Here is an 11,944-nt window from a genome sequence, read left to right as displayed (position 1 = left end):
GTGTGTGTGTGTGTGTGTGTGTGTGTGTGTGTGTGTGTGTGTGTGTGTGTGTGTGTGTGTGATTCCCAACACCACCACCACTTTTATTCCTCCTCCTCCTCCTCCTCCTCCTCAAAGGCTCCAGCGGGTCTGTGGCGAGTCTCCTCCACCCGGACTTTAAGTGATTGCTCCACCTCACTCAGCGCCACTCCTCCCTCCACCTCCTCCTCCACCGTCATCCACTTCACCTCAATCCCACATGGTATTCTCGCAGCTTCCACGCATTCCACCAGCATCACATCTTCCCTTCCATCGCTGCATCACACTCCACTTCCTTTCCACCTCTTCCACGTTCTACTCTTGCATTCCACATGTTATTAATGCGAATATTCCAGTTGTCTTCATTGTAATTTCCATTCCACTCCACTTCACTCCACTTCAGTCCTCCACCTCCACCACCAGTAGGACTTCATTCCACTTTTCCACATTTCACCACACTACAATTTGCCTCATGACTCCACCACTCCACATCACTCCACTCCCCTCTGGCAATTTCACTCTACATTTTTCCTCCACCTAAATTGTGTCCTTTATTATTCAGTGGTTTTGCAATATCTTTTTTTTTTACCTTTTTTCTCTTTCTCCTCTCTTTTTCTCTTTTCCTCCATTCATTCTTCTTTCCTTTATCCCAATTCTCATTTTCCTCCATTTTTTCTTTTCTTGTTCAATTTGTTTCTTTTCTCTTATGCCATCTGTTTTTTTTCACTTTTTTCCCTTTTTTCTTATCTTTCATCTATTTTTCCTCCTTATCGCATTCCCTCCTTTCTCTCTTCTCCGTCTTCTTCATTCCCTCCTTTATGTCTTGCCCTTCCATTCCCCTTCCATTCCACGCTTTTCTTTCGAGTGTTCGAATCAGTTCTTCTTTAAGAGAGAGAGAGAGAGAGAGAGAGAGAGAGAGAGAGAGAGAGAGAGAGAGAGAGAGAGAGAGAGAGAGAGAGAGAGAGTGTGTGCAGACGGAGGAGAGATAATTATTCCTCTCCTCCTCCTCCTCCTCCTCCTCCTCCTCCTCCTCCTCCTCCTCCTCCTCCTACGTTTTTATCAGCGGGGGTAGGTGGGGGGATGGAGACTGAGAAACATCCAAAGATTGAACTCTCTCTCTCTCTCTCTCTCTCTCTCTCTCTCTCTCTCTCTCTCTCTCTCTCTCTCTCTCTCTCTCTCTCTCTCTCTCTCTCTCTTCTAGAAATATCAATATTGGTTATATGAAACGCTGGTGATGGTGGTGGTAGTTGTAGTGGTGATGGTGTGGTGGTGGTGGTGGTGGCGGCAGTGGCGGTGGCGGCAGCGAGTTAGGTCTCTTTAATGTTGACAAAATAAGGCTTTTTTTATTTTCCGCAAGTGTATTATAAGCAGATGTGGTGATAAAAAATAATGTTGGGCCATTGTTTATGATGACCGAGAGTTAGTATTGGAAGCTTCTGCGTGGAATGATGGTGGTAGTAATGATAATGATGTAAGGGTAATGATGATACTGATAAGGAGAAGAAGAAAGAGAAAAAGAAGAAGAAGAAGAAGAAGAAGCATGCAAATAAACAAACAGTCAAGCAAAAAATAAATAAATTAATAAATAGATAAATGACCCCCAAAATAAGAAAAAGATAAATATAGATAAAATAAACATCAGGAACAACAACAACAACATAAACATCATAAACAAAAAAGAACAATAACAATAATAAGGAACATGATTCTAATTGTTTTTTTTATTCAGTTTTCAAAATTTAAGAGAAAGCAAGTAAAAATAAACTATTGAATTCTGCCAGGAGGAGGAGGAGGAGGAGGAGGAGGATAGTAAGACGATCAGGTTGGAGAAGGAGGAAAAGGAGGAAGAAGAAGAGGAGAAGAAGGAAAAAGCTGTCACTATCATCCTCTTGACCATCACCACCAGTCCCCTCACCTTCACTCTTCCCCATCTCATCCCCGAGAGAGAGAGAGAGAGAGAGAGAGAGAGAGAGAGAGAGAGAGAGAGAGAGAGAGAGAGAGAGAGAGAGAGAGAGAGAGAGACTTTGAAAGATGATTGACAAAAAAAAAATAACAAAAACTCGCATTTCTCCCTATCTTTCTCTTTACCTCGCCCCACGCAGGTTAGGGAGGGGAGAGGAGGGTGGGGAGAAAGACGTAAGGCGGGAGAAGGCTGGGAATACCTAACGATGCGTGGGGAGGTAAAGATGAGAGTAAAGGAGGGAAGGAGGAAAGGAGGTGAAGAGAGGAAAATAGGAAGAAGTGAGAATAGAGAGAGGAGGGAAAAAGGGAAAGGTAGAAGAATACGGAAGAGGTGAAGAGTAAAGAGAATAAGTGTTAAAAGAAAATAAGATAAAAGTGAGGAATGGGGAAAATGGGAAGAAAAGGGAGTAGAGAGAAAAGAGGAAATATGGCGGAAGAAAATAAGGAAAGGACAATAACTGAGGGATAGAGAGAAAGACACAAAGGTATGCAGAGAGGAAAGGAAGAATATTAATGAAAGCAAAAAATGGGGGAATGGAAGATCAGGCATAAAGGAAGGAGAAGAAAAATAAGGAGAAAGGTTAGAAAGAAAGAGATTAAGGAAAGGAAGATGGAGGGAAAGGAGAATAAGAGGAAGGCCAGAAAGGAGGAAAGAGGAGAGAGGAAGAAGGAAGGGAATGAAGAGGGAGGGAGGGAGGAGGGCGAAACCTACCATGTATATATACGAGGTTGTGTTTAAAGGGTACACACACACACACACACACACACACACACACACACACACACACACACACACACACACACACACACACACACACACACACACACACACACACACACACACGAGTAGTTTCAAGGATAGGGTTAATATTTGCACGTATTGATTGGAAACTTTGCTGTGAAATATACATTGTGCTGGTGATGGTGATGATGATGGTGGTGGTGATGGTGGTGGTGGTGGTACTGGTGGTGGTGGTGGTGGTGGTGGTGGTGGTGGTGGTGGAATCAGTGAGAGGCAGAAGGCTTCAACGAACGGGAGAGAGAGAGAGAGAGAGAGAGAGAGAGAGAGAGAGAGAGAGAGAGAGAGAGAGAGAGAGAGAGAGAGAGAGAGACTTCCGCCGTACCGTACTTAAGATAACGGTCTTATCTTTTTTTTTTTATTTCTCTCTCTGCTTCCTCCTCCTCGTTCTCCTCCTCCTCCTCCTCCTCCTCCTCCTCCTCCTCCTCCTCTTCCTCTTCCTCTTCCTCTTCCTCTTCCTCTTCCTCTTCCTCCTCCTCTTCCTCCCCCTCTCAACATTATTTTTACACCTGTTGTTTCACTGTACCCCAAAATATCCCCCACCCCTTTAAAATTCCCCATTTCCTCTCCCCATTACTCCACCCATTCCTGCTTTATCTCTTCCTCCCCATGATTCCATACCCATCAGTGCCATCACCCCTTCCAATACCTCACCCACCATCACTTCATGTCCCATCACTTCCTTGCACCTTCTCCACTTCCCAATCACCTGCTAGTCTTTAACTGTATCCCCATCACCACATCACTACCATCACCGCTTTCAGTACATCACCCACCATCACTTCATGCCTTCATTACTTTGTACTTTACCCCTATCCTCCATCACCTCCCATCACCCCATCACTCCCCCTCACCTCCTTATCTCACAAATTGCTCTAACCTTTCCCCAGTCCTTTTCCTTCACATATGTCACACCCTCCTTTCTCACCTCTCCCCTCTCCCTTCTCACATCCTCCTCCTTTCCCATTTATCCTTCCACTCCATCACCTCTCACCTCTTATCTCCCTTAATCTTTCTGTCCTTTCCTCTCACTCTCACCAAACCACTCACAAATCACTCCTAATTTTCTGCCTCGTCTGCCATCTCTTCCATCTCACCCTCTCTCACCCTTCACCCCCGTCCCACCTTTTCCTAACGTGTTATTTCACCTTTTTCATCCCCCTTTTTTTATTCCCTACTCTTAATTTCAGTCTTTATCCTTTATCTTTCACCTAACCCTTTTATTTTTTTGTTTATTTATTCATTTTTTTCCTCCTTTTTTGCACTTGATTTCACCTTTTTTGTTTTCCCATTCCCCTCCATTTCACCCTATTTGTTTTTGACTCCTTAATTCACTCTATTCTAACCTAACCTCACTTTTTATTTTAACCTAACCTAACCTAAGCTAACCTAACCTAACCTAACCTAACCTAAGCTAACCTAACCTAACCTAACCTAAGCTAACTTTGTTCTAACCTAACGTCACTATTCTTTACCACAAACTTTACTGTCTTTCTGTCACTTTCTTTTCACTTCCTCGCCTTTATCACCCTTTACTATACCCCCTCTTTGTTCCCCCCTTCGCAATTTTATGTCCACTTCTTTATCTATCACCAATCATTGTACCCCCTCTTTACCCCTTAAGTTCACTCATTCTGTAGTTATATTTAATTCTTCCACAATCTTGCACTCGTAAACATCTCGTATCTTATTGATTATCCTTCTTACTACACCTTTCTCTCTCCCTCCATCGTCATCCCTTCTTCATATCTCCCTCCAGTCTTCTCTCCCTCTTCCCATCTTCTCCCCCTCAAGTTAATTTGCTTTACTAATACAATACAGGTTTGCCTAACAGTACCGTAAACAGATACAAGATTCATTTCGGTCCAAATAAAGAAGTACACCGTAACAGGATCAGATTAAGATCTTTAACTTTTTATTCCTATTCACTCAAGATATAATGCCACCTAACAAAGAACTCATTAAGCTTACTCACCTTGAAGCATTCCCTCTGTAGGACTTTCAGGTAACTCACATCCTTGCCTGTTTGTTTTCCCTCTAGTCTGTTTCCTGTGCAAGTTTGGCGAGAGGAGGGAGGGAAGGAAAGGAGGAGGAAAGGAAGGAAGGAAAGAAGGAAAGGAAGGAAAGAAAGAGGAAGGAAAGGAAGGAAAGAAGGAAAAAAGGAAGGAAAGAAGGAGGAGAGGAAGAAGTGAGAGAGAGAGAGAGAGAGAGAGAGAGAGAGAGAGAGAGAGAGAGAGAGAGAGAGAGAGAGAGAGCGATGAGGGAGGGAGGGAAGAAAGGAAGGAAGAAGAAAGGATTGTGTTCTGAGGCGCAGGGGTAGGAACAAGAAAAGGCAAGAAAGCAAATAAGGGAAGTGATAAAGCAGAGAGAGAGAGAGAGAGAGAGAGAGAGAGAGAGAGAGAGAGAGAGAGAGAGAGAGAGAGAGAGAGAGAGAGAGAGAGAGAGAGAGCAGCTGGGGTAGGGGTTTAGGTAAGGGAGGTGGGTGTGGCAGCCTCTCCCTTAGGCTACGAATGACGTCATCACCTAGACAGCACACTCACTCCCTCCCGACGGTCATTCATCCCCCAGACGTGTGTGTGTGTGTGTGTGTGTGTGTGTGTGTGTGTGTGTGTGTGTGTGTGTGTGTGTGTGTGTGTGTGTGTGTGTGTGTGTGTGTGTGTGTGTGATCCCTTCATACCACCACCATCACAGCCACCGCCTCGCTATTTAATTACATTTCCCGTCACTCCTAATGCAATAAAAGCCCATATATGTCAGACAAGTCCAGTGTAGCTACAGTAAGCTGCTCCTGATTCCTGTACTTGATGCTATTGCTGTTGTGTTTGTTACTGTTGTTGTTATTATTGTTATTGCTGCTACTACTACTACTACTACTACTACTACTACTACTACTACTACTACTACTACTACTACTACTACTACTACTACTACTACTACTACTACTACTACTACTACTTCTTCTTCTTCTTCTTCTTCTTCTTCTTCTTCTTCTTCTTCTTCTTCTTCTTCTTCTTCTTCTTCTTCTTCTTCTTCTTCTTCTTCTTCTTCTTCTTCTTCTTCTTCTTCTTCTTCTTCTTCTTCTTCTTCTTCTTCTTCTTCTTCTTCTTCTTCTTCTTCTTCTTCTATTTTTACTACTACTACTACTACTACTATACTGATGCTGCAGGTCTTACTATCACTACTACTACTACTACTACTACTACTACTACTACTACTACTACTACTACTACTACTACTACCAACTAGCTATCACTTCCATTAATATAAGAACTCGTACACACCCGAGAGAGAGAGAGAGAGAGAGAGAGAGAGAGAGAGAGAGAGAGAGAGAGAGAGAGAGAGAGAGAGAGAGAGAGAGAGAGACAGAGACACGAACAAAACGAACAATACAAAAACCTAATCACATTCCCCGCCCAAAAATAACATCACGGAATTTCTTATCTTTCATTTCCTTTCATCCTCACATTCCTCATCCCCATTTTCCCCTCATATATAATTCCGAGCATTACTTCACGCACCAGTAACAGCAGAAGGCGCAGAAGGGAGAGAAGCATCACGCCTTATTTTTACCCCCTGTATTTTTTTCCCAACGAGGGCTTTACAGTTTTCGTTTCAACTGGGGACAATATTTTTACCTTGCGGCGGAGTGGTGGCGAAACCGGAGCTGGGGGAAAGGGGTAAGAGGGTTGAGGGGGAAGGGGATGCATGCAACTTGGCCCAGGCGGGGTGTGGCGGCGGGGCGTGGTGGTGTGGTTAAGGGCGGGGCCATGCAACTGGGGCGGCGGGTTGTGGTAAGGAGTGTGATGAGAGGGCGTGGTTTACCAGCTTAGGTTTTCAGGTGAAATGGGGTTATGGGGATGGTGATGGGAGGCCGTGTTAGGCAGGTAAGATCAGACGATGCTTGTGTTGTTATGGTTGTGGTGATGGTTGAGGTTGGGTTGGCAGGATGAGGTAAGGTGATGGGGTACGTGATAAGTGAGGCTGGGTAGGGGGAGTGGGGGTTACTGGGATGGTAACGGTTAAAGTTGAGGTTAGGGTGAGTTAGGTTGGGTTGGATTGGGTAGATTGATGGGTTGGTGATGGGTTGATTGAGAATGAACAAGTACGAATAGGGTAAGATTAAGTGATGGGTAGGACTGATGTTGAGTGGGTAGGCTGAGATAAGGTTATGGGGTCGAAATGGGCGAAGCTATATAGGTAAAGAGGTGTAATTATGGGCTAGTAATGCGTGGGGGTTGTACAGATAACATGAAATACAGTGGAACGGAAGGTAATGGGTAGAGTTGGAGAGATAGGGGTGATGGGGAGGCAGGGTATCGGAGGTACTACTTGGGGGTGATTTAGGACGTGAACAGGGTGTGGTAGGGTGGGTGTAAAGCGTGATAGGGCACTGCGAGGGATCAGGGCGGCAGGGTGGGGCGTGATGAAGGGCTGAGTGGAGAGAGTGGCATGGGTGGAACGGGTGGATGACTGGATGGGTGCGGGGGTAACCTAATCACTGTGTTCATGGGTATTTTTGGAAGGAACGGGAAGCAGGAAGAGGAGGAGGAGGAAGAGGAGGAATAAGAAGGGAAGGGTCATGAGGAAGAAAGAGAGGGAGAGATGGAATAAGACGAGAAAGTAAACAGACTTGAAATAGACCAGAATACAAGGGGAGAGAAACAAGGCGAAGAAACAGGAAGAGAATAACAAGAAACACTAAATAAAGGAGAGGGAAGCTGGGAGGAAGGGGACGCTGGAGAACTGAAAGAGGTACAGAAGGAGGCGCAGGAGGTGAACGGAGGAAATGAGAAAAGAAAATGAGGAAGAAGAGGAGGAGAAGGAGGCAGGAAGACGCGTGCCGGGTTAGTAAGGAAGCATTATGTGTGTGTGTGTGTGTGTGTGTGTGTGTGTGTGTGTGTGTGTGTGTGTGTGTGTGTGAACCTTCATAACCTTTCCTTATTACCTTGATGAACCTTATGTTTATTATGGCACGCGAGGAGAAGGTGGAGCAGAGGAGGAGGAGGAGGAGGAGGAGAAAGAAGAAGAGGGAGATGAGAGGAGGCAAGAAATGATCAAGGGATGGGAAGAGTCAGGCAGGAATGAGAAGAATGAAGAATGAGGGTGAAGAACAACTTAATATGGAAGGAAGAGGAGGAGGAGGAGGAGGAGGAGGAGGAGGAGGAGGAGTAACTGGGGAGTCTTCTGGGATGTAGTACTTGCGCCCATCACCAGACATCTGCAGAGAGGAGGAGGAGGAGGGGAGAGAGAAGAAAGGAGGTAGTGAAGGAGGAGCAGGAGGAAGAAGAGGAGGAGGAGGACTTGAATAACATCACTGTCTTGAGAAAAATGTCCCCTGGGTGGTTTTTGAAGGCTCCCATACCTCCTCCTCCTCCTCCTCCTCCTCCTCCTCCTCCTCCTCCTCCTCCTCCTCCTCCTCCTCCTCTAGTCGTCGTCGCCACACCCTAGTCGTTACCTTTCTCTCCCTTCTCCCTTCTCCTTCCCTCCCTCCCTCCGGCATTTACCTGTATACGAGGAGGAGTAGGAGGGGTCAGCAAAAGGGAGAGAGCGAGAGGGAAAAATGGTTATAGGACGTGAGAGTTGGGAAAGGGTGATGGTGTGTTTGTTTGTCAGAGAGAGAGAGAGAGAGAGAGAGAGAGAGAGAGAGAGAGAGAGAGAGAGAGAGCAGGGGAGTGAAGTGGTGGAATGGAAGTAGTTTAAGAGCATTAGTATCTCTCTCTCTCTCTCTCTCTCTCTCTCTCTCTCTCTCTCTCTCTCTCTCTCTCTCTCTCTCTCTCTCTCTCTCTCTCTCTCTCCACGCTAGACTTCAGATGAGGGGAAACAAGGGGAAAGAAGGGAAGGGGGTGAAGGGCGTGGTTCATATCTATTACGAGTATAATAACAATTCTCTCTCTCTCTCTCTCTCTCTCTCTCTCTCTCTCTCTCTCTCTCTCTCTCTCTCTCTCTCTCTCTCTCTCTCTCTCTCTCTCTCTCTCTCTCTCTCTCTCTCTCTCTCTTATATCATCTGACCTTGATGCCAATTGAATTCCTCTCCCTCTCCCTCCACTTATCCTCCCTCTCACTATCCCCTCCACTCTCTCTCTCCCATGCTCTCTCCTTTCCTACGACGTCCATCTCTCCCATACAGCACCACCATTACCTTAACCACTCCTGCTCCCCCTCATCTCCCTCATCTCCCATTATAAAATACATGGTGATGAGTCATCATGAACCAGCCAGTAGTGGAGGAGTGGAGATGAGGTAGGTGGGAGGGAGGGTGGAAGGACAGGAGGGGACAGGTGGAGTGGAGTGTTGGTAAGGTACAGGAGTGGAGTGGGGAGTGGAGTAGTGGGTGGTTGTGGGTGTTTAGTGGAATACATGTGTGGCACTGACTAGAAGGTTTGTGGAGGGGGTGGGGTGGGGAGGGGGAGTGGGGAGCCGGGAAATGATATGATGGTGACTCAGCCTCTCTCTCTCTCTCTCTCTCTCTCTCTCTCTCTCTCTCTCTCTCTCTCTCTCTCTCTCTCTCTCTCTCTCTCTCTCTCTCTCTCTCTCTCTCTCTCTCTCTCACACTTCTTGCTTCGCTCAGTAAGGCAGGAGGGATAAGCAGTGGAGGGAGGGAGGGAGGGAAGGAGGGATGGGAGGTATAAGGAGTGAATGAAGGAAGGGAAGGCAGGCATAAGAAGTGAAGGAGAGAGAGAGAGAGAGAGAGAGAGAGAGAGAGAGAGAGAGAGAGAGAGAGAGAGAGAGAGAGAGAGAGAGAGAGAGAGAGAGAGAGAGAGAGAGAGAGAGAGAGAGAAAAGCAATGGAGGGCGAAAGGGAGGGATTAGGCCAGTCACACACACACACACACACACACACACACACACACACACACACACACACACACACACACACACACACACACACACACACACACACACACACACACACACACGTCACCACCACAACAATCGCCGTCAGCTGACTTGAAGGACAATGACGTAAGATTCCTCTCCCTTCCTTTCCTCTCCCTCCTCTCCCTTCCCTCCTCTCCCTTGTCCCTTGTCCCTTCATCTTGCTCTCTTTTCTCACTCATCCGTCCTGTGTCACTGCTCCTTTCACCCACATACATCCTACCAGCCGTCCTCCTCCTCCTCCTCCTCCTCCTCCTCCTCCTCCTCACCTTATTCGGCTTTCCTTCCATCTCTTCCATCTCCTTTGCCTCACCTCCCTCATACTCCACCCATTACCACATTTTTCATCACTTCTGTCCACCTCCCCCATACCCCCATGGCCTTCACCCGCAGTGCCCCAAGGCGTCACGTCAGGAGGACGGAAACATTTCTGGGGACGCGGGCCGAGTCAGTCCACTCATCCGTAAGTCAGTCTGGCACCAGCAGCTGACTCATCACTGACTCACCGCCGCGTCCGTCACGGTTTAACTCTTGTAGTACCTCCTCCCCATCTCTCCATCTCCCCATGTCCGCATCTCCGCTTAACCGATAGTGGGAATGGATGGGGTGAAGGTTTGGGGAGTTTACTCCACTAGCAAACCTCGTAGCTACAGCTGTCTTGATTTCAAAATGGTCTGTCTCATGCTCACTCTCTCTTTTGTAAATCACTTCTAGCCGCACCTCCATGACTTTCAGAAGGCTCTAGTTGAAGCTACACTGTCTTTTAAGGAAGATTTCACGGTTCTACTGCCAGATTAACAAGATTTCTACGTCATTTAAAGGAGAAAGTCTTGAAAACCTGGCTGATCATCTCCGGTCTTTGAAAATAGTCGTGGTGAGAGAGCAAAGTGTTTCTGAAAACTGGCCTCTATCTCATCAACTTGGCCATACTGAAGTGAAGAGGGTCACGGGGGACGCAGAGGAAGGCGGGAGGGGCCGAGAGCAGCTGTGAATAGTAGCAGGGGTTGTGTAGAAACGGGTTATGGGGAGGATATGGTGGCTTGCTTGTATGGTAGTGTGTGTATGTGAAGATTATAGCCTCGTATTTTCATTTTAGCGTCTTATCTTACATTTATATGGCTCTTGTGGGTGTTGTGGATGTTGATGGGGGTCTTCAGGAGTGCTTTCTTCACTCTTAACAGTCTCGTGGATATTGTTCGGGTTTTCTAGAGTATGTGCTTACTTTTAACAGGGCGTTGTTGATGTTGGGGTTTTCAGGAATGCATATAAACACACACACACACACACACACACACACACACACACACACACACACACACACACACACACACACACACACACACACACACACACACACATGAAAACCCCACTAATCATCTGTGACCTGTGGAAATAATCTTTAAGAGAGAACAGCGTTTAAAATAGTATAGTTGATGTACGTACGTTAGTGAGCGTTAGTTAGGTAGTGGGGAGGGGTAGTGAATAACTGTTAATGGGGAATGGGTTAATGGGAGGGATTTAACACGTAGTAGCTGATGTTTGATGTAAAGTAGTCGTAGAAGTGGTGGGTAGGGTGTAGGTTGTGTGGTGTTGTGGTAGGCCATCCTTGCTCATTCTCTCCCTCCATTCATGTCAGCAGTCACTCATCTGTCGGGGCGCCTCCACATGTGCGTCGCCCTCATCCTCTGGCCACACACAAAGGAAACGTCCTCTCTCTCTCTCTCTCTCTCTCTCTCTCTCTCTCTCTCTCTCTCTCTCTCTCTCTCTCTCTCTCTCTCTCTCGGGGAACAAAGCCTAGGAACAGATATTGGACTTAATCGCACAGGCAGTGACAGGGCAGGGGCAGGGAAGGGAGAGGGGATTAGAGGCAGGGTCTGATGGGGGCGTAAAGGGACAGTGCAAGGGATGGTGAGGGTGATGAGTGTGGTAGTAGGGTGTCATGAACGTGTAGGAGTGTGGTGACAGGGTATGGTGAAGATGGATGAGAGTGGTGATTATGTGTGGTGAAGATGTACAGGTGTAGTGACGTATTAATAAAAGTGCAGCTTTATGGTGACAGGGTATGGCAAAACTGCATGATAGTGATGACAATATATGGTGAAGGAGTAAGGGTATGGTGACTGTGAAAATAAAGGTGTATGAGTGATGACAAAAGTGTGGTGAAGCTACAAGTGTTATGACAAAGTGTGCTGAAGATTAAGGTGAAGGTGCGACAGTATGGACAGTGAAAAGTGAAAGTGCCAGTATTTAGTAAAGATACAAGGACACAGTGACAAGGTGTAGCAGTATA

The sequence above is a fragment of the Scylla paramamosain genome, chromosome 24 (genome assembly GCF_035594125.1).
Source record: "Scylla paramamosain isolate STU-SP2022 chromosome 24, ASM3559412v1, whole genome shotgun sequence".
Lineage (NCBI taxonomy): Eukaryota > Metazoa > Arthropoda > Malacostraca > Decapoda > Portunidae > Scylla > Scylla paramamosain.
This window is presented reverse-complemented; position numbering follows the sequence as displayed.